The sequence below is a fragment of the Lolium rigidum genome, chromosome 7 (genome assembly GCF_022539505.1).
Source record: "Lolium rigidum isolate FL_2022 chromosome 7, APGP_CSIRO_Lrig_0.1, whole genome shotgun sequence".
In the NCBI taxonomy this organism is placed as follows: domain Eukaryota; kingdom Viridiplantae; phylum Streptophyta; class Magnoliopsida; order Poales; family Poaceae; genus Lolium; species Lolium rigidum.
In genome coordinates, this window is record NC_061514.1 from 21,690,432 (window position 1) to 21,709,977 (window position 19,546).

A 19,546-nucleotide genomic window follows, 5' to 3' on the forward strand; every position below is an offset into this window, starting at 1 on the left:
ATTATGGAAAACCATGCACCTTCATAGCTACTAGGTGATTTGAGAAGTGGCAATTTGTGGTGAAACTTGATTTATCTATGATTTATCTATGATTTGAGAAGTGGCAATTTGTGGTAAAGACTCCATGAGTAAGTGCCACTCTTTTTCGGAATTTTTTGCACATTAAATAACTCATTTAACTAGTTAATCCCATTTGTTGACTCTCCGTTGACCAGCCACTTGAGGGTAAAACTGAGTATATTACACTAGCCGGTATTAACACTCAAGGAGAAAACTGAGCACACAAAAAATGCTAGTATATGACTCCGGGGTATACCTGAGTATATCTAAATTTCCGGGGTTAGACCCGAGGACGCGTGTTGCGGTGCGAAGTGGAAGACGTGCCATTGTTGACACGTGTCGCGGTGCGGACGTGCAAATAGTGGACGCGTAGGACGCGGGTCGCATTTAGGACGCGTAAGCCCCTCCCTCCCTCCCTCTCGCACACGGTCGTCTCATTCTCGCTCACGCACGAAACCACCCCTCTCACGTCCCATCAACTTCTCCAAATCGAAAAAACCCCAACCGCCGTACGCACGCTACCCTGCCGGCGATGGAGAAGAAGAATGCGCCGGCGGCCGTCGCCTCCGAGCCCGTCGCCTCCGCGCCCGTCGCCGCCGAGCCCGTCGCCGCCGAGCGCGTCGCCTCCGAGGGCGGCGCATCCAAGCGCGGCGCCTCCGTGAACTGGGCCTCTCTCTCGGCTGATGGACCACTTCACAAGATCGGCCAATGCTTACTGGTGAACGAGGAGTACGCCGACACCTACTCTGCTATGAGGCAAGTCTGTAGAAATTGGCGCTCAGGTTTGCCTGAGCCCGACGTGCACCTGGACGAATGGATCATGCTACACCACGCCCTTCCACGCGTCGCTGAGTTCACCTTCCTCCAACTCGGCACATCACACTACGTCACCATAGATCTATCGGAAGTTCATACAAGGTTCAAATTCCTCCATATCTACCTTTTTATTTTCAATCTTAAACACATCTTAGTGCTGAATGTTATCTTCATCAATATATTTTAGATACTACTTCGTCGGCTTTTGCCGTGGTGTCATCGTGCTTGCCCAGAAGAACCCGCCGCACAAGATACGGCTGCTGAACCCACTCACAAAGAAATCGAACACTATGTTTGAGGCGCAGATGCCATCTGTTTTTCTGAAATCAGTCGCTGTTATCAAATCCCCGACTATGGTCTTCGTTGCCGCACATTACCCGTCGGAAATTGGTTGGGTCGATGAGAGCACTCCAACTAAGGATATAAATGAAGATTGGGGAGAAGGAAGATTTTCGATCAAGAACCATTGTCTGCGTTGCATTACCCTGTTCAATGGTGAATTGTATGCGATGAGTTGCGGACAATTTTGAGATCGGAAGAATAGTGTGCACCAATGTACAGTTGCGGCAGCGCGCGAGCACTTGTCAAGATGGAGACACTAATTTCATTTCCAGAACTTGGACGTCAGAAGTTCTACCTTGTGAAGTCGGATGGTGATCTGCTGCTTGTGTTGTTGGTCAGCGAGGCTTTGGCGGGCAAACCTTTGGTGTACCGTGTGGACACTCAGAGCCGCTCTCTCCATCCGGTCAGTAACATTGGCAGTAATGCCTTCTTCGTGAATTATATCCGGTGTATCTCCGTCGACACCAGAGTGTACCCGACACTTCGACCTGGCAGCATCTACTACGCGGATTTGGGTTATATCGGAGAGTACTCTCATGATACAAAGGCCTGGGATGAGTGGCCGAGTACGTGTGGATAGAATAGGAAGCTACGGTATGAGAAATGAACACAAGCCATACCGTTTGGAGGATGTATTGGCCGCACACTTGCAGACGGAAGGAGTTCAATGAATATTTCCTTGGGGAAATGCACGAATGGAGCGACGAAGAAATATATGAGGAGGAATGAAGAACAAATTCATTCATCCTAATCTTCTTGTTGTCCATACATTGCGTGCGTCTTGTATATTTTTCAGCTTAGTTTGTCGTGAACATTAACAATGTTATTGCCTGCTTTTGGCTGCTGTATGCAGTTTATGTATTATACTTAGTTTTGTGATTATGCTGTTGTGAATTTATCATATACTAGCTTCTAGATTTGCTACTAGATTTGCTGCCATATTGGTCAAAAAACGAGGGCCAAAAGGCATAAATAACCCCGGAGATTTGCTACTAGATTTGCTGCCATATTGAAGAAAGACAGAAATAGAAGCTTCTCTAGATTTGATACTAATTTGGTGAAAAAGACAGAGAGAGAAAGAGGGGAAAAGGTGCTCTTAAAAATGCCAATTTGGGCCGAGAGAGACAAAACCCAGCTCCTGCTCACGTGCAACCAAACGCTTCTCGTCCTGTCCCACGCGGTCCCTCTCTACCAGCCCCACGCGACGCGGCCCCACACGACGCGGCCCCACACGACGCGGCCCCACAGACGACGCGGCGCAACACGTCAGCACAGAACGTCCAAATAAACGGATTCCTTCCGTCTGAGCTCCTTCTGCGGGTTTCAGACATAGGCTTGGGGAAAACTGAGGAAAAACTAAGGGGCTGGGGAAAACTGAGTACAACTAACGACCCGAGGGCACGAAAATAGAAATCCCTAAAAACTAAGGTAAAAGACACCTTAATCGACGATATCCGGCAAACATTTGATAATCTAAGAAGGTTCCGGATGAAACTCAATCCGTCAAAATGTACCTTCGGTGTCCCTGCCGGTAAGCTGCTTGGCTTTCTTGTATCAAGCCGGGGCATTGAAGTGAATCCGGTAAAAATCCGGGCAATAGAAAGAATGACTATACCGCAAGAATTAAAAGATGTGCAAAAGTTTACCGGAAGCTTGGCATCGCTAAGCCGGTTCATAAGCAGGTTGGGAGAAAAGGCTCTACCGCTCTATGCCTTAATGAAAAAATCCGATACCTTCGTCTGGACCCCACAGGCAGACGCAGCGTTCAAAGAGCTGAAAACAATGCTAGCCACCGCTCCGGTATTGGCCTCACCTTTGGAAAGGGAGCCCATGTTATTGTACATAGCAGCAACTAACCGGGTTGTGAGTGTTGTGGTTGTGGTAGAAAGAGAGGAAGAAGAAAAAATCGTGCAGAGGCCGGTATACTACTTGAGCGAGGTGCTCTCCCTCTCAAAACAAAACTACCCCCACTTCCAAAAAGATGACCTATGGCGTGTTCATGGCCGCCACCAAGCTCAAGCACTATTTCGAGGAGCACCCCATGAAAGTGGTGAGTGAAGCACCAATTTCAGATATCATAGGCAACAAAGATGCCAGCGGCAGGATTGCAAAATGGGCAATTCAATTGTCACCATACGTGCTGGTATACGAAAGAAGAGATGCCATAAAATCACAAGCTTTGGCTGATTTCCTGGTTGATTGGGCGGAAATGCAGTACAAGCCGCCGGAACATAAAATAGAATACTGGAAGATGCACTTTGACGGATCCAAGCTCAAAGAGGGTCTAGGTGCCGGTGTGGTACTTACCTCACCAAAGGGAGATCATCTCCGGTATGTTTTGCAAGTGCATTTCAGGGCATCAAACAATGTCGCTGAGTATGAGGCTCTGATCCATGGGCTCAAGGTCGCAAAAGAAATCGGTGCACACCGGATCATTTGCTACGGCGATTCAGATCTTGTGGTGCAACAATGTTCCGGGGATTGGGATGCAAAAGATGCCAACATGGCCTCATACCGGTTTCATGTGCAAAAGATTGCCGGTTTCTTTGAAGGGTGTGAGTTTCACCATGTGCCGCGGGCTGAAAATGAAGCCGCCGATGCTTTATCCAAGCTAAGCTCATCTAGGCAAGAAATTCCTCCCGGAATAGCCTTGGCACACTTAAGAGTTCCATCGATCAAGCCAAGTCCGGAATCGGAATCAATTTTTGTACCGGAGTCACATGTGGTGCCAATGGATATTGATGAAGGAAACCCGGGGACTGTTCCGGCACACTCGGGGACTGCTCCGGACCCGGGGACTTCTCCGGTAAACTCGAGGACTACGACGCCCATACCGGAGGAAGCAATGCTTGTGGATAGCATGGAGATAGACGTACCGGTATTTCTGGTTCGAGAAGCACCATCGTGGGTTAAACCTATTAAGGAATTCCTGATCAACGGCACCTTTCCGGATGACGAAAATGAATCAAGGAGGATCCAGCGGAGGTCCAAGGCATACACTTTCATCAATGGCGAGGTGTACAAAAGAAGTGTTACCGGTGTCCTTCAAAGATGTGTGGAACCGGAAGAGGGAAAGGAGATGCTTAAGGAAATTCACCAAGGAGAATGTGGGCATCACGCTTCATCAAGGGCACTGGTGGCAAAAGTGTTCCGGCATGGGTTCTACTGGCCCACTGCCTTGGAAAATGCTGAGGATTTGGTGAGAAAATGCAATGGTTGCCAGAGGTACGCCAAACAAAATCATACCCCAGCATCCGGCTTGAAAACTATACCGTTAACTTGGCCATTTGCTGTTTGGTGCCTTGACATGGTTGGCCCATTCAAAACTGCAAGGGGAAACATGACCCACATCTTGGTAATGGTGGATAAGTTCACCAAATGGCTGGAGGTAAAACCTATCGCAAAGTGTGATGGGCACACAGCGGTGAAATTCCTAAAGGATGTTATTTTGCGGTATGGATACCCGCATAGTATGATCACTGACAATGGCTCAAACTTTGCCCAAGGTGAATTCAAGCGATTCTGTGAGGATAACAACATCCGGTTGGATTTGTGCTCAGTGGCACATCCACAAGGCAATGGCCAGGTGGAAAGAACAAATGCACTGGTGCTTTCCGGTATAAAACCAAGGCTCATTGAACCACTCGAAAAGACACCGGGATGTTGGCTCGATGAGCTACCATCAGTGCTGTGGAGCATAAGAACGACTCCAAACCGGTCTACCGGATACACTCCATTCTTTATGGTTTACGGAGCAGAAGCGGTCATACCAACCGACATTCTCCATGATTCACCAAGGGTGCAACTCTATACCGAACAAGAGGTAAAAGAGGCCCGGGAAAACGATGTGGACTTGCTGGAAGAAGCAAGAGAGCTGGCGTTGGCAAGAACAGCCATTTACCAGCAAAACCTCAGACGCTATCATAGCCGGAAGGTTCACCCGAGGGTATTCCGGGAAGGAGATCTGGTGTTGCGCCTGGTGCAGCGCACTGAAGGCCGGCATAAGCTTTCACCCCCATGGGAAGTGATACGTCTCAAACGTATCTATAATTTCTTATGTTCCATGCTAGTTTTATGACAATACCTACATGTTTTGTTCACACTTTATATCGTTTTGATGCGTTTTCCGGAACTAACCTATTGACGAGATGCCGAAGTGCCGCTTCTCGTTTTCTGCTGTTTTTGGTTTCAGAAATCCTAGTAAGGAAATATTCTCGGAATTGGACGAAATCAACGCCCAGCATCTTAGAATCACACGAAGCTTCCGAACACCCGAGAGCCGCCGGAGGAGGGCCCCGTGGGCCCAGATGATAGGCCGGCGCGGCCGGGGGTGGGCCGCGCCCCCTACCGTGTCGTCGCCTCGTCGGCCCTCCGACTCCGCCTCTTCGCCTATTTAAAGGTCCCCGACCTAAAACCTCGAGACGAAAAAGCCACGGTACGAGAAACCTTCCGCAGCCGCCGCCATCGCGAAGCCAAGATCCGGGGACAGGAGTCTCTATTCCGGCACGCCGCCGGGACGGGGAAGTGCCCCGGAAGGCATCTCCATCGACACCACCGCCATCTTCATCAGCGCTGCTGTCTCCCATGAGGAGGGAGTAGTTCTCCATCGAGGCTAAGGGGCTGTACCGGTAGCTATGTGGTTAATCTCTCTCCCATGTACTTCAATACAATGATCTCATGAGCTGCCTTACATGATTGAGATTCATATGAGCTTTGTATCACTATTAGTCTATGTGCTACTCTTGTGATGTTATTAAAGTAGTCTATTCCTCCTTCACGGTGTAATGGTGACAAGTGTGTGCATCGTGTAGTACTTGGCGTAGGTTATGATCATAATCTCTTGTAGGTTATGGAGTTAATTATTACTATGATAGTATTGATGTGATTCATTCCCCCTTCATAGTGTGATGGTGACAGGTGTGCATGCTATGTTAGTACTCGGTTTAAATTGCAAAGATCTATTATGCTCTAAAGGTTACTTAAATATGAATGCCGAATGTTGTGGAGCTTGTTAACTCCGGCATTGAGGTGCTCTTGTAGCCCTACACAACGAATGGTGTTCATTATCAAACAAGAGTATATGTAGCACAAAGGAAGAGAACTTATTTATTTATGTGATCAATGTTGAGAGTGTCCACTAGTGAAAGTATGATCCCTAGGCCTTGTTTCCAAATACTGCAATCATCGCTTGTTTATTGTTTTCTTGCATCTTTACTTCCTGCAATATTACTACCATCAACCGCACGCCAGCCAAGCACTTTTCCGGCGCCGTTACTACTGCTCATATTCATTCATACCACTTGTATTTCACTATCTCTTCGCCGAACTAGTGCACCTATACATCCGACAAGTGTATTAGGTGTGTTGGGGACACAAGAGACTTCTTGCATCGTGATTGCGGGGTTGCTTGAGAGGGATATCTTTGACCTCTTCCTCCCCGAGTTCGATAAACCTTGGGTGATCCACTTAAGGGAAACTTGCCGCTGTTCTACAAACCTCTGCTCTTGGAGGCCCAACACTGTCTACAAGAATAGAAGCACCCGTAGACATCAAGCACTTTTCCGGCGCCGTTGTCGGGAGGAAAGGTAAAAGGCACTCATACTCCGGTCCCAGGTAACTAAGTACTTTTCTGTTGCCGTTGTGCGTGTGCTCGAAGCTATTTCCTTTAGATCCTGCAATTGCATCTTTTTGTCTCTTGTTTTACACTAGTAAGGCTTAATGGAACACAACAACAAAATGAGAGATCTTTATGAACTTTATCTTGAATTAGGACATGATGTGTTTGAAGAGAAAATTAAAAAACCCATGGAACTTATGCATGCTAATGGGAATGTTATTAGTATGAATGCTTTGAACACCATTGTTGCTAATGCTATGGAAGAATTTAAGCTTGGGGAGGTCGGTTTTGATGAAAATGATCTCTTTAGCCCTCCGGGTATTGAGGAGAAAGTTTATGTTGATTATGATATGCCTCCCATATATGATGATTATAATGATAGTGGTCTTTTGATGCCGCCTACTATGGAGAGTAAATTTTATTATGATTATACTATGCCTCCTACACTTGATGAGAATAATAATGATAGCTACTTTGTTGAATTTGCTCCCACTACAACTAATAAAATTGATTATGGTTTTGTGGAGAGTAATGATACTTTTATGCATGTGAATAAGAATGCTTTATGTGATACTTATATTGTTGAGTTTGTTCATGATGCCACTGAAAGTTATTATGAGAGAGGAAAATATGTTTGTAGAAATTTTCGTGTTACTAAAATACCTCTCTATATGCTGAAATTTTTGAAGTTACACTGGTTTTATCTTCCTATGCTTGTTACTTTGCTCTTCATGAACTTGTTTATTTACAAGATTCCTATGCATAGGAAGCATGTTAGACTTAAATGTGTTTTGAATTTGCTTTTTGATGCTCTCTTTTGCTTCAACTCTTATTTCTTGGGAGTGCATCGTTAAAATTGCTGAGCCCATCTTAATGGCTATAAAGAAAGCACTTCTTGGGAGATAACCCATGTGTTTATTTTACTACAGTACTTTTGTTTTATATTTGAGTCTTGGAAGTTGTTACTACTGTAGCAACCTCTACTTATCTTTATTTTATTGCATTGTTGTGCCAAGTAAAGTCTTTGATAGCAAGGTTCATACTAGATTTAGATTACTGCGCAGAAACAGATTTCTATCTGTCACGAATTTGGGCAGGGTTCTCTGTAGGTAACTCAGAAAAATCTGCCAATTTACGTGCGTGATCCTCAGATATGTACGCAACTTTCATTAAATTTGAGCATTTTCATCTGAGCAAGTTAAGTGCCCCTGGAAAATTCGTCTTTACGGACTGTTCTGTTTTGACAGATTCTGCCTTTTATTTCGCATTGCCTCTTTTGCTGTGTTGGATGGATTTCTTTGTTCCATTGACTTCCAGTAGCTTTGTGCAATGTCCAGAAATGTTAAGAATGATTGTGTCACCTCTGAACATGTGAATTTTTGATTATGCACTAACCCTCTAATGAGTTTGTTTCGAGTTTGGTGTGGAGGAAGTTTTCAAGGGTCAAGAGAGGAGGATGATATACTATGATCAAGAAGAGTGAAGAGTCTAAGCTTGGGGATGCCCCGGTGGTTCATCCCTGCATATTTCAAGAAGACTCAAGCGTCTAAGCTTGGGGATGCCCAAGGCATCCCCTTCTTCATCGACAAATTATCAGGTTTCTTCTCTTGAAACTATATTTTTATTCGGTCACATCTTATGTACTTTACTTGGAGCGTATGTTTGTTTTTGTTTTGTTTGAATAAATCCATGCTTGTGTGGGAGAGAGACACGCTCCGCTGGTTCATATGAACACATGTGTTCTTAGCTTTTAATGTTCATGGCGAAGGTTGAAACTGCTTCGTTCATTGTTATATGGTTGGAAACAGAAAATGCTGCATGTGGTAATTGGTATAATGTCTTGAATAATTTGATACTTGGCAATTGTTGTGCTCATATAGATCATGTTTAAGCTCTTGCATCATGTACTTTGCACCCATTAATGAAGAACTACATAGAGCTTGTTAGAATTTGGTTTGCATGATTGTTCTCTAGAGTCTAGATATTTTCTGGTTAAGGTGTTTGAACAACAAGGAAGACAATGTATAGTCTTATAATGCTTGCAATATGTTCTTATGTGAGTTTTGCTGTACCAGTTCATGCTTGTGTTTGTTTCAAATAACCTTGCTAGCCTAAGCCTTGTATTGAGAGGGAATACTTCTCGTGCATCCAAATCTTTGAGCCAAACACTATGCCACTTGTGTCCACCATACCTACCTACTACATGGTATTTCTCCACCATTCCAAAGTAAATTGCTTGAGTGCTACCTTTAAATTTCTATTATTTATCTTTGCAATATATAGCTCATGGGAAAATAGCCTTAAAAACTATTGTGGTGAAGAATATGTAGCTATGTATCTTATTTCTTATAAGTTGCTTGTTGAGCGGTAACCATGTTTCTGGGGACGCCATCAACTTTTACACCTTTGTTGAATATCATGTGAGTTGCTATGCATGTTCGTCTTGTCCGAAGTAAGGGCGATTTTCATGATCAAATGGTTTGAGTATGCATATTGTTAGAGAAGAACATTGGGCCGCTAACTAAAGCCATGAATCATGGTGGAAGTTTCAGTTTGGACACAAATCCTCAATCTCTTATGAGAATATTATCTCGTTGTTGAATGCTTAAGCATTAAAAGAGGAGTCCATTATCTGTTGTCTATGTTGTCCCGGTATGGATGTCTAAGTTGAGAATAATCAAAAGCGAGAAATCCAATGCGAACTTTCTCCTTAGACCTCTGTACAGGTGGCATAGAGGTACCCCTTTGTGACACTTAGTTGAAACATATGCTATGCAATGATAATCCATGTTAATCCAAGCTAATTAGGACAAGGTGCGAGCACTATTGGTAATCTATGCATGAGGCTTGCAACTTATAGGATATCTTATACATAACGCATATGCTTTACTACTAACGTTGACAAAATTGCTTCTATGTTTTCAAAATAAAAGCTCTAGCACAAAAATAGTAATCCATGCTTCCCTCTGCGAAGGGCCATTCTTCTACTTTATGTTGAGTCAGTTTACCTATTCCTTCTATCTTAGAAGCAAACACTTGTGTCAACTGTGTGCATTGATTCTTACATGTTTACCTATTGCACTTGTTATATTGCTTTATGTTGACAATTATCCATGAGATATACATGTTACAAGTTGAAAGCAATTGCTGAAACTTAATCATCCTTTGTGTTGCTTCAATACCTTCTACTAAGAACTTATTGCTTGTGAGTTAACTGTTATGCAAGTCTTATTGATGCTTGTCTTGAAAGTATTATTCATGAAAAGTCTTTGCTATATGATTCAGATGTTTACTCATTGTCTTTACCATTGCTTTGAATCACTTCATTCATCTCATATGCTTTACAATAGTATTGATCAAGATTATGGTAGCATGTCACTTAAGAAATTATCATTGTTATCGTTTACCTACTCGAGGGCGAGTAGGAACTAAGCTTGGGGATGCTTGATACGTCTCAAACGTATCTATAATTTCTTATGTTCCATGCTAGTTTTATGACAATACCTACATGTTTTGTTCACACTTTATATCGTTTTGATGCGTTTTCCGGAACTAACCTATTGACGAGATGCCGAAGTGCCAGTTCCTGTTTTCTGCTGTTTTTGGTTTCAGAAATCCTAGTAAGGAAATATTCTCGGAATTGGACGAAATCAACGCCCAGCATCTTAGAATCACACGAAGCTTCCAGAACACCCGAGAGCCGCCAGAGGAGGGCCCTATGGGCCCCAGATGATAGGCTGGCGCGGCCAGGGGTGGGCCGCGCCCCCCTACTGTGTCGTCGCCTCGTCAGCCCTCCGACTCCGCCTCTTCGCCTATTTAAAGGTCCCTGACCTAAAACCTCGAGACGAAAAAGCCACGGTACGAGAAACCTTCCAGAGCTGCCGCCATCGCGAAGCCAAGATCCGGGGGACAGGAGTCTCTGTCCCAGCACACCGCCGGGACGGGGAAGTGCCCCCGGAAGGCATCTCCATTGACACCACCGCCATCTTCATCACCGCTGCTGTCTCCCATGAGGAGGGAGTAGTTCTCCATCGAGGCTAAGGGCTGTACCGGTAGCTATGTGGTTAATCTCTCTCCCATGTACTTCAATACAATGATCTCATGAGCTGCCTTACATGATTGAGATTCATATGAGCTTTGTATCACTATTAGTCTATGTGCTACTCTTGTGATGTTATTAAAGTAGTCTATTCCTCCTTCACGGTGTAATGGTGACAGTGTGTGCATCGTGTAGTACTTGGCGTAGGTTATGATCATAATCTCTTGTAGGTTATGGAGTTAATTATTACTATGATAGTATTGATGTGATTCATTCCCCCTTCATAGTGTGATGGTGACAGTGTGCATGCTATGTTAGTACTCGGTTTAAATTGCAAAGATCTATTATGCTCTAAAGGTTACTTAAATATGAATGCCGAATGTTGTGGAGCTTGTTAACTCCGGCATTGAGGTGCTCTTGTAGCCCTACACAACGAATGGTGTTCATTATCAAACAAGAGTATATGTAGCACAAAGGAAGAGAACTTATTTATTTATGTGATCAATGTTGAGAGTGTCCACTAGTGAAAGTATGATCCCTAGGCCTTGTTTTGAAATACTGCAATCATCGCTTGTTTACTATTTTACTGCATCTTTACTTCCTGCAATATTACTACCATCAATCGCACGCCAGCAAGCACTTTTACGCGCCGTTGCACTTACTGCTCATATTCATTCATACCACTTGTATTTCACTATCTCTTCACCGAACTAGTGCACCTATACATCGACAAGTGTATTAGGTGTGTTGGGGACACAAGAGACTTCTTGTATCGTGATTGCAGGGGTGCTTGAGAGGGATATCTTTGACCTCTTCCTCCCTGAGTTCGATAAACCTTGGGTGATCCACTTAAGGGAAACTTGCTGCTGTTCTACAAACCTCTGCTCTTGGAGGCCCAACACTGTCTACAAGAATAGAAGCACCCGTAGACATCAGGAAGGACCTTTCATTGTGAGCAAAGCTCTCCACAATGATGCCTACTACCTAATAGATGCACAGGAGTGTAAAGAAGGAAAGGCGGACAGATCCGGAGATGAGACCAAGCGTCCGTGGAACATAGCCTTGTTGCGTCCTTTCTACTCCTGAAGTTGTGGTGTAAGAAGTTCCTTTTTGTACCTTATTTGCTATGAATAAAAGATGTCGTAACCTCGAATGAATCTCGGGGACTACCCCTACTTAAGTTGCATGCAATATGTCTATTTTTTCAGTTTACCGGTACGCTTGTGAACATTTTTTCTTTCCGGTTTAGTAACGTGCTAAACCTACCGGAGTCTTCGACTCTGCTGCTGTCCGCAACCCGGCTTCATGGCAAGCAAGATAAACCGGTAGGAAATAAGCACGTGAACTGCGAAAAGAGGGAGTGGGAACGAACAATCCGGAAAAGTTTAACTAACCCCGGTTATACCAGTTTTTTTGTGAAAATTTCGAGTTATTTCTAAGTTCAAGAAAGTGCTTGCTTGGCAAAAGAACTTTGTGCCTCATACGCCAAAACACCCAAAAGAGGTAGGCAGAGCCAAAGCAATAGAACCAAGTGTGCATCGGATTGGATGCGGAAACAATTTCGGAATCTTTGCGATACAAGATCAAAGCAAACAATAAGCAAAATGCTAAGTCAACAGACAAACATACATTAATAAGCTACCGGTATAACATACCGGCAGATAACATGGTAGCACAACCAAAAGGCATGTTTTATCTTACATCCAAGACCCTGACATACCGGGGCAAAATTTAACAAACATTGTTTTTCCAAGCATCAGATACAACAAACATAAGATGAAAGCGTTCAGGCAACAGGAGCTTCGGGAGGAACAACACCAGCATCTAGAGCTCCCGGAGGCACGTCACCGTCTTCCGGAAGAGCGTCGCCTGCTCCGGCATCCTCATCTTCCTCCTCCTCTCCTTCTTCTTCATCGCTGAGCCAATCATGGACTTCAGGAGGAGGGGGGATAAAGGTGCGGATTGGGGCGTACTCCGCAATCCGGTAGGCGCGGTCCTTCCGCTTCGCGGTGAGGGCCGGATCCTTGTCGGTGGGAGCATCTTCCCGCATGCTGTGGAGGGCGTCCAGGTCTAAGTCCTCGTACCAAGAGCAGGCGATGCGTAGCGCCGCATCCGCTCCGGCACGAGCCGCCGAGCACTGCCACTCGCGGATCCTCCGTCCGGCATCCTTCAGGCGCTCAGAGGTGAGCGTCGGGTTCGCCGGCATCGCCTCCCCAGGCCACAGGACCTTGAAGAGTTGGATCGCCACGTCGGGCAGATCAGCAAGATGCCGGTCCACCGCGCGCATGTGCTGGATCCTGGCAGAAAGTGCAACCAAGTGATCATAAGGATCCCAAGGAGCAGCCAGGTTCTGGAACTGCTGCGCGACCCGGCGATCCGCCACCTTCTTCTGCGCATGCACCTGCGAGTCCGGAAAAAGCCCTGCAAGACAAAGGAAGAAGATAAGGAAATGTTGCCGGAAAATATAAGCTTATAAGCAAGAGCCAAGAAAAATAGAAAAGAAACTTACTAAGAGCTAGCGCGTCAGTTCGCACGACCAGCTCGTTGTACTCATTCTGCTCCCCCGTTAAGAGGGCGACCCTGTCTTCGGCTCCCTTCCGGAACTTGCCCACCTCTTCCAGCTCAGCACGCATCACCACGCTGGAGCTAGTAGAGTCCTCCAGGACCTCCGCCTGCTTGGCCTCATGGGCAGCTTTGACATCCTTCATCGTAGTATTGTGCTGGAGCCCGATCTGGATGAGCTGGTCCTTCAGCCCTTTGGAAATGGTCTCCTGGGCGTCCAGAGCCTTGCGGTGTTCCTGGATGAGCTGCTCCTTTTCAGCTGGAATCCGAAGAAAATAAGATGTTAGCAAGAAGGTAACTGATGAAACGCAAAAAGGTGAATCAACCGGAAGGGGAGAGGTACCTTGAAGGTTGGCGAGCTAAGTCTTGAGGACTTCGACGGAAGCTTCCGGGATAGCTGTCGTGCAAGAAACTTATAAGTAACGAAGAGGAAAACTAACCGGCGAAAAGAAGCCAGAGATAAAAGGGCTAACCTTGGCACTTGTTGTGCGCCTCGGAAAGGTCCCGGTGCTCCCACAGAAGCTCCTCGAAGAGGCGCTTCTGGGCGTCCGCCGTGCTCTGTTCAAAGGAAAATGACTATGAGAAAAATGCCGGTTTTGAGGAAGTTTCGCGCTCAGAGCTACGCTCTCAACCCGAAACTCGGGGACTGGGAAGATATATATATATATAATCTTTAAGGAATGGAAACCGGCAAGAAGTTAACTTACCACAATGTTGTTGTTGGCATCGTGCCACGCATTGTCGAGCTCCTTCACGGCGCGCGACAACCGGCTAAAATGTCGACCGGTGCTCGGGGGCCGGAAGGATCCACCAGCGGCAGCTTGTCCTTCCCCAAGGCGCGCGTCGCTGGGGACTCATCCGCCTGATTCCACTTTTCAGCGTAATCGAGAAGATGCCCCAGCTCGTTGCCTCCGCTCGTGAGCTTGGTAATCCGGGCCAGCGGGGCTGGAGCCGTATCCCCAACCACGATGGCGGCGCGACCGGCGTGCAGCGCCAGGGACTGCGGGCCGGAGCTGGTCGCGGAGGTCACCGCGGAGGCTTGCGGTTTGGAGAACCTGATGCCCCCCGAAGCCGCGGATCCTTGGCGTGGAGGCGGCATGAGCTCTGCCGCGCTGCGTCCTTTGTTTGGCGGCGGCGTAGCGCTGGCTCCGGCTGGCTCGATGATGGGAGCTTCTGGAGGAGGCGTGGAGGAGTCCGCGCAGTTTTTGAGGGAGAGGAGCTGGCGTCCTTCTTCCTTTTTCTCTTCGGGCGGTAGGAGCCAAAGGCTCCATCCCCCCGGCATCTTCGGTGTTGGCGCCGATGTCGCTGGCGCCGCGGTCTTGAGTATCTGGAGAGGAAACTATGTCCCCCTCCGCGCAGTGATCTGGAGGTGTAGGGGCCGCGCGCCTCGCACTTGTAGTGCCTCCCAGAGGGGAGGCAGAAGAGTTGCCGGCACCAGTTGGTGCCAGGCTTGGTTGAGGAGAAGGCGAGGTCCTTGCGATTCCCTCGATGCTCTTGGAGAGCCTGAGTGCAGGGCTAAAAAAGATAGAAAGAAGGAAGATTCAGAAAAGCAGCCGGAAGGAAAAAACTTTGCAAAACAAGGCAAATAGAGAAACAAAACTTACCCGGAAGCGACCGGCATCTGCCGCTTCTTGTACTGCTTCTTGGTAACCGGCTTCCCGCCGACAACTTCTGTCCGGGGGCGCTTGGCGGGACGAGCCTCGCTGGGACCGGCTTCAGTTGCCGGCGCCTTCTTCTTCCTGTCCTGGGAGACGAGTCTCTCCAGGAACTCATCGTCAACCTCAGCTTGAAGCGGCACGGCGCGCTCCACAACTGGTGGGTCAGCGCTGGCCGAGGGGGCATCTGCAGCAAGGAAACATATGAGAAGATGAAGGAGAAAGATACCTCAAGGATATTAACATCATCGCCGGAACCGGGAGTTTCGGATGAAAACTTACCGGGGCGTGGGGTGTGGGTGCGGCCCATTTTGAGGTCAGTCCAGTGGATATAAGGATCCGGATCGACCGTGTCCAGAGGCCGCTTCCGGCAAGGGCCTCGCTGCTCCGATGCGATGCGAGGGAAGCGCTGCTTCGCCTGAAAACAAATAAAAAGACAGTTAGTTATACATCAAAAAGCTACCGGAAAACAACCCGGATTGCGTAGTCTCTTACTTCTTCAGTCGGAGGGTTGGTGGAGCTAAGAGGCAGGAAGCCCCACTCCCAGTCCATCGGCATGGCAGTCCGCGCAGATCCGCCTAGCCTTAAGAACTACATCCTCTTTGCTCGCAGGGAGGCCGGTGGATCTTGGTAGGATCGCCGAGGCCATACATCTCGCTTATTTTATGCGCCCGACGCTTGAGGGGAAGCACCCGGCGTGAGATGAAGGTGCGGATGATATCGTCAGAGCAGATGTCTGTTTCCTTCATCAGCTTCTCCATGAAGCGTACGATTTCGGTTCGTCTCTATATGGTTGGTCCCTGGATTAAAGCTGCAGTTGACCTTCGTAGGCACTCCCGGATTGAAAGCCGGAAGGTTAATGAGATCCGGGGCGCCGGTGTTCTTCACGTAGAAAAAGGTCTATTGCCATGCCCGACATGACTCGAGACCGGTGAATTTAAAAAAGGGGCTCCCTTGACGGGAGCCGATGATACAAGACCCGCACTGAACGGGGGGTTTGGGCTTAGGAATGTCCTTGCCCTGGACGGAATTAATCCGAAGAGAAAAGAAGCGAGCGAAAGTCTCGTGAGTAGCACGAAAGCCGATATAGCCCTCCATGAAAGAAACATAGCAAGAGAGATAGAAGATGGCGTTGCCAGGAAGGTGGTGAGGCTGGAGTTGGTAAAAATCTAGAAAACGACGAAAGAAATCGGAGGCAGGAAGGCCGAAGCCGCGCTCGAAGTGAGCAAGAAAAACGACGAACTCACCGGGTTCGAGCACCGGTTCAATCTCATCGCCCGGAAGCCGGCAGGATACTCCTTCCGGTATCCTTCTAGACCGGTACAGCCAGTCAATCTCGTGATGTGTCACGTCGGAACCTTTCCAGGCTCCGCGGGTGATGCCGGAAAGATCTACCCCGGAACCTTGACCGGAGCTGCCGGCCTCTTGGCTTCTTCCGGTATCAGTTTCCATCCGGGCAAACTCGGCTGAAGATGCTAGTGAAGATGGTCTCTCAAATCCCGGCGTCTCTCAAATCCGTATGTCTAGCGAGGGTAAAGAAGCATTGAGGCTAACCTGAGGTGGCGCTGAGCACTGAAGATGGTCGCCGGAGAAGCGGTGAACCTGCAATCGCCGACTGGGTCCGACGAGGAAGAAGAGAAGAAGTCGCCAGAGAAGGAACGGTGCGGCGGCGGCAGACGTGCAGCAGCGAGTCGCTGCGCGGCGAAGCTCAAAGAAGCTTGGCGAAGTCGCGACGAGAGTTCACCGGGAGGCGGAGCTCTGGCGATGAACGGCGGCAGCGAGGGCACAGGAGGGCTGAGAGCTCTAAGTGCGCGAGGAAATGGTGAATGCGGAGAAAGGGAGGAAGAAGGAACCGCTTCCCCTTATATAGGAAGAAGAGATAATGGGCCGGCAACCGCTGGGCCGCGGCGGTTCGGTTCGTGGGCCGCCACGTGGCGCGAGGATACACGCGTGGAAAATAATATGCCACAGGGAGGCTGCACGGATCCGGAACGGCTGCGGGGATCCAGTGCGGCACCATAAATGCAGGCGCAGAAGCCGAAGGGAAGTGACCCCTGACACTGGCGCGTCAGATACAGTGCGCATGTCTCTGACAGGCACTATACCCGAGAAATTCTCGACTTCACCGAGGAGGAGTTTAATGTCATAAGATACCGGAAGAATCCGGAAGGTAACAGAAACAAGCTAAGGCAAAGACGCCGGAAGAGCTGAGCATGGTGCCGGAATGACTAAACCGGTACCTTGTAATATGGGAAACTGGCATGGTCCGTCGGATAAAATCCACCGGACTATACCAGCTTCGGGGACTAATGTTGGGGGGATAACCCCTGGTATGCCAAAGGCATGCCAAACCGGATGGTTTGAGCCATCAAGATACCGGTTTGATATTCATTCCGGAGAGCAAAGTTAAACGTTTGGCTAAGTAAATCTATACCGGTATCCCCAAAGAGAGGCATACCGGTATAAGCTAAGAAGACACCGGATCGCCGGTAAGAAGTGCACTTGTAGCATGTCGGCGGGACTGGTCAAAGATTCTCTCAAGAGCTAGAGGACAAGGATGACCTAAGCAAAGTAGCTTTAAACGAAGCCACGACGCCAAAGAGGAAGGTGACGCCAAAAGCAACCGAGAGGACGTCGACCTCCCTGATTAAAGAAGATACCGGCGTCACCTATGATTAAAGTAGCTTTGTAAAGTAGTTTGTACGTTCAAAGATGCCATTAGGGTTTCTTCCCCAGCAAGCCACCCTCTCCCCTATATAAGGAGAGGGGGCACACCCCATCGCGGGTACGTACGAGATAATCTGTAAGCACAAACTTGTAACCTTGTTCTATCAATGAAGAAAGAGATCTAGAGCAGAGTTCTTCCTTGTGTCTCTCTTCTTCTACCTCTAGCTCAGGCCAAGTTCTTGAGGAAAGCACCCGGAAGTTCATCCAATCTAATCAACAAACCCTCCCCCGAATCCTCTAGCGCCCATTCGGCCCCAACTTAAGTCATCCTATGGCATCTGTCTGTTCACCACGACGACAAAGGTAAAAGGTATTCACATCCTCCGACTACTAAGCTATTTCCTAGCACTGTTGCCGGTGTGTGAGTGCTCGAAGGTATTTCCTTTAGATCCTGCAATTATATCTTTTTGTTTCTTGTTTTCACTAGTTAGGCTTAATGGAAAACAACAACAAAATGAGAGATCTTTATGAACTTTATCTTGAATTAGGACATGATGTGTTCGAAGAGAGAATTAAAAAACCCATGGAACTTTATATGTATGCTAATGGGAATGTTATTAGTATGAATGCTTTGAACACCATTGTTGCTAATACTATGGAAAATTCTAAGCTTGGGGAAGCTGGTTTTGATGAGCATGATATTTTTAGTCCCCCAAGTTTTGAGGAGAAAATTTTCTTTGATGATACTTTACCTCCTATTTATGATGATTATAATGATAGTGGTATTTTGGTGCCACCTACTATGGAGGATAAAGGTTATTATGATTATACCATGCCTGCAATTTATGATGATATTTTCAGTCCACCTACTATTGAGGAGAAAATTAATTATGATTACAATATGCCTCCTACATATGATAATTATGGTGATGAGAATAATAATGATGGCTATCTTATTGAATTTGCTCCCACTACAACTAATAAAATTGATTATGCTTATGTGGAGAGTAATAATTTTATGCATGTAGCTCATGATAAGAATGCTTTATGTGATACTTATATTGTTGAGTTTGTTCATGATGCCACTGAAAGTTATTATGAGAGAGGGAAACATGGTTATATGCATCTTAATAATATTAAGTTTCCCTCTTTATGTTTAGAATCTTGAAGTTGCGCTTGTGTTGCCTTCCTACGCTTATTGCATTATGCTTACATGACTTGTTTATTTACAAGATTCATTTTCATAGGAAGTGGGTTAGACTTAAAAGTGTTTCTTATTTGCTTTTGATGCTCTCTTTTGCTTCAACTCTTATTTCTTGCGCGAGTATCATTAAAATTACTGAGCCCATCTTAATGGCTATAAAGAAAGCACTTCTTGGGAGATAACCCATGTTTTTATTTTGCTACTGTTTTGTTGTGTCTTGGAAGTTGTTACTACTGTAGCAACCTCTTCTTATCTTTATTTTATTGCATTGTTGTGCCAAGTAAAGTCTTTGATAGTAATGTTGATACTAGATTTGGATTACTGCGCAGAAACAGATTTCTTACTGTCACGAAATTGAGTAGCCCCATCTGTAGGTAACTCAGAAAATTCTGCCAATTTACGTGCATGATCCTCAGATATGTGCGCAACTTTCATTCAATTTGAGCATTTTCATCTGAGCAAGTTAAGTGCCCCATAAAAATTCGTCTTTACGGACTGTTCTGTTTTGACAAATTCTGCCTTTTATTTCGCATTGCCTATTTTGCTATGTTTGATGGATTTCTTTGTTCCATTGACTTTCAGTA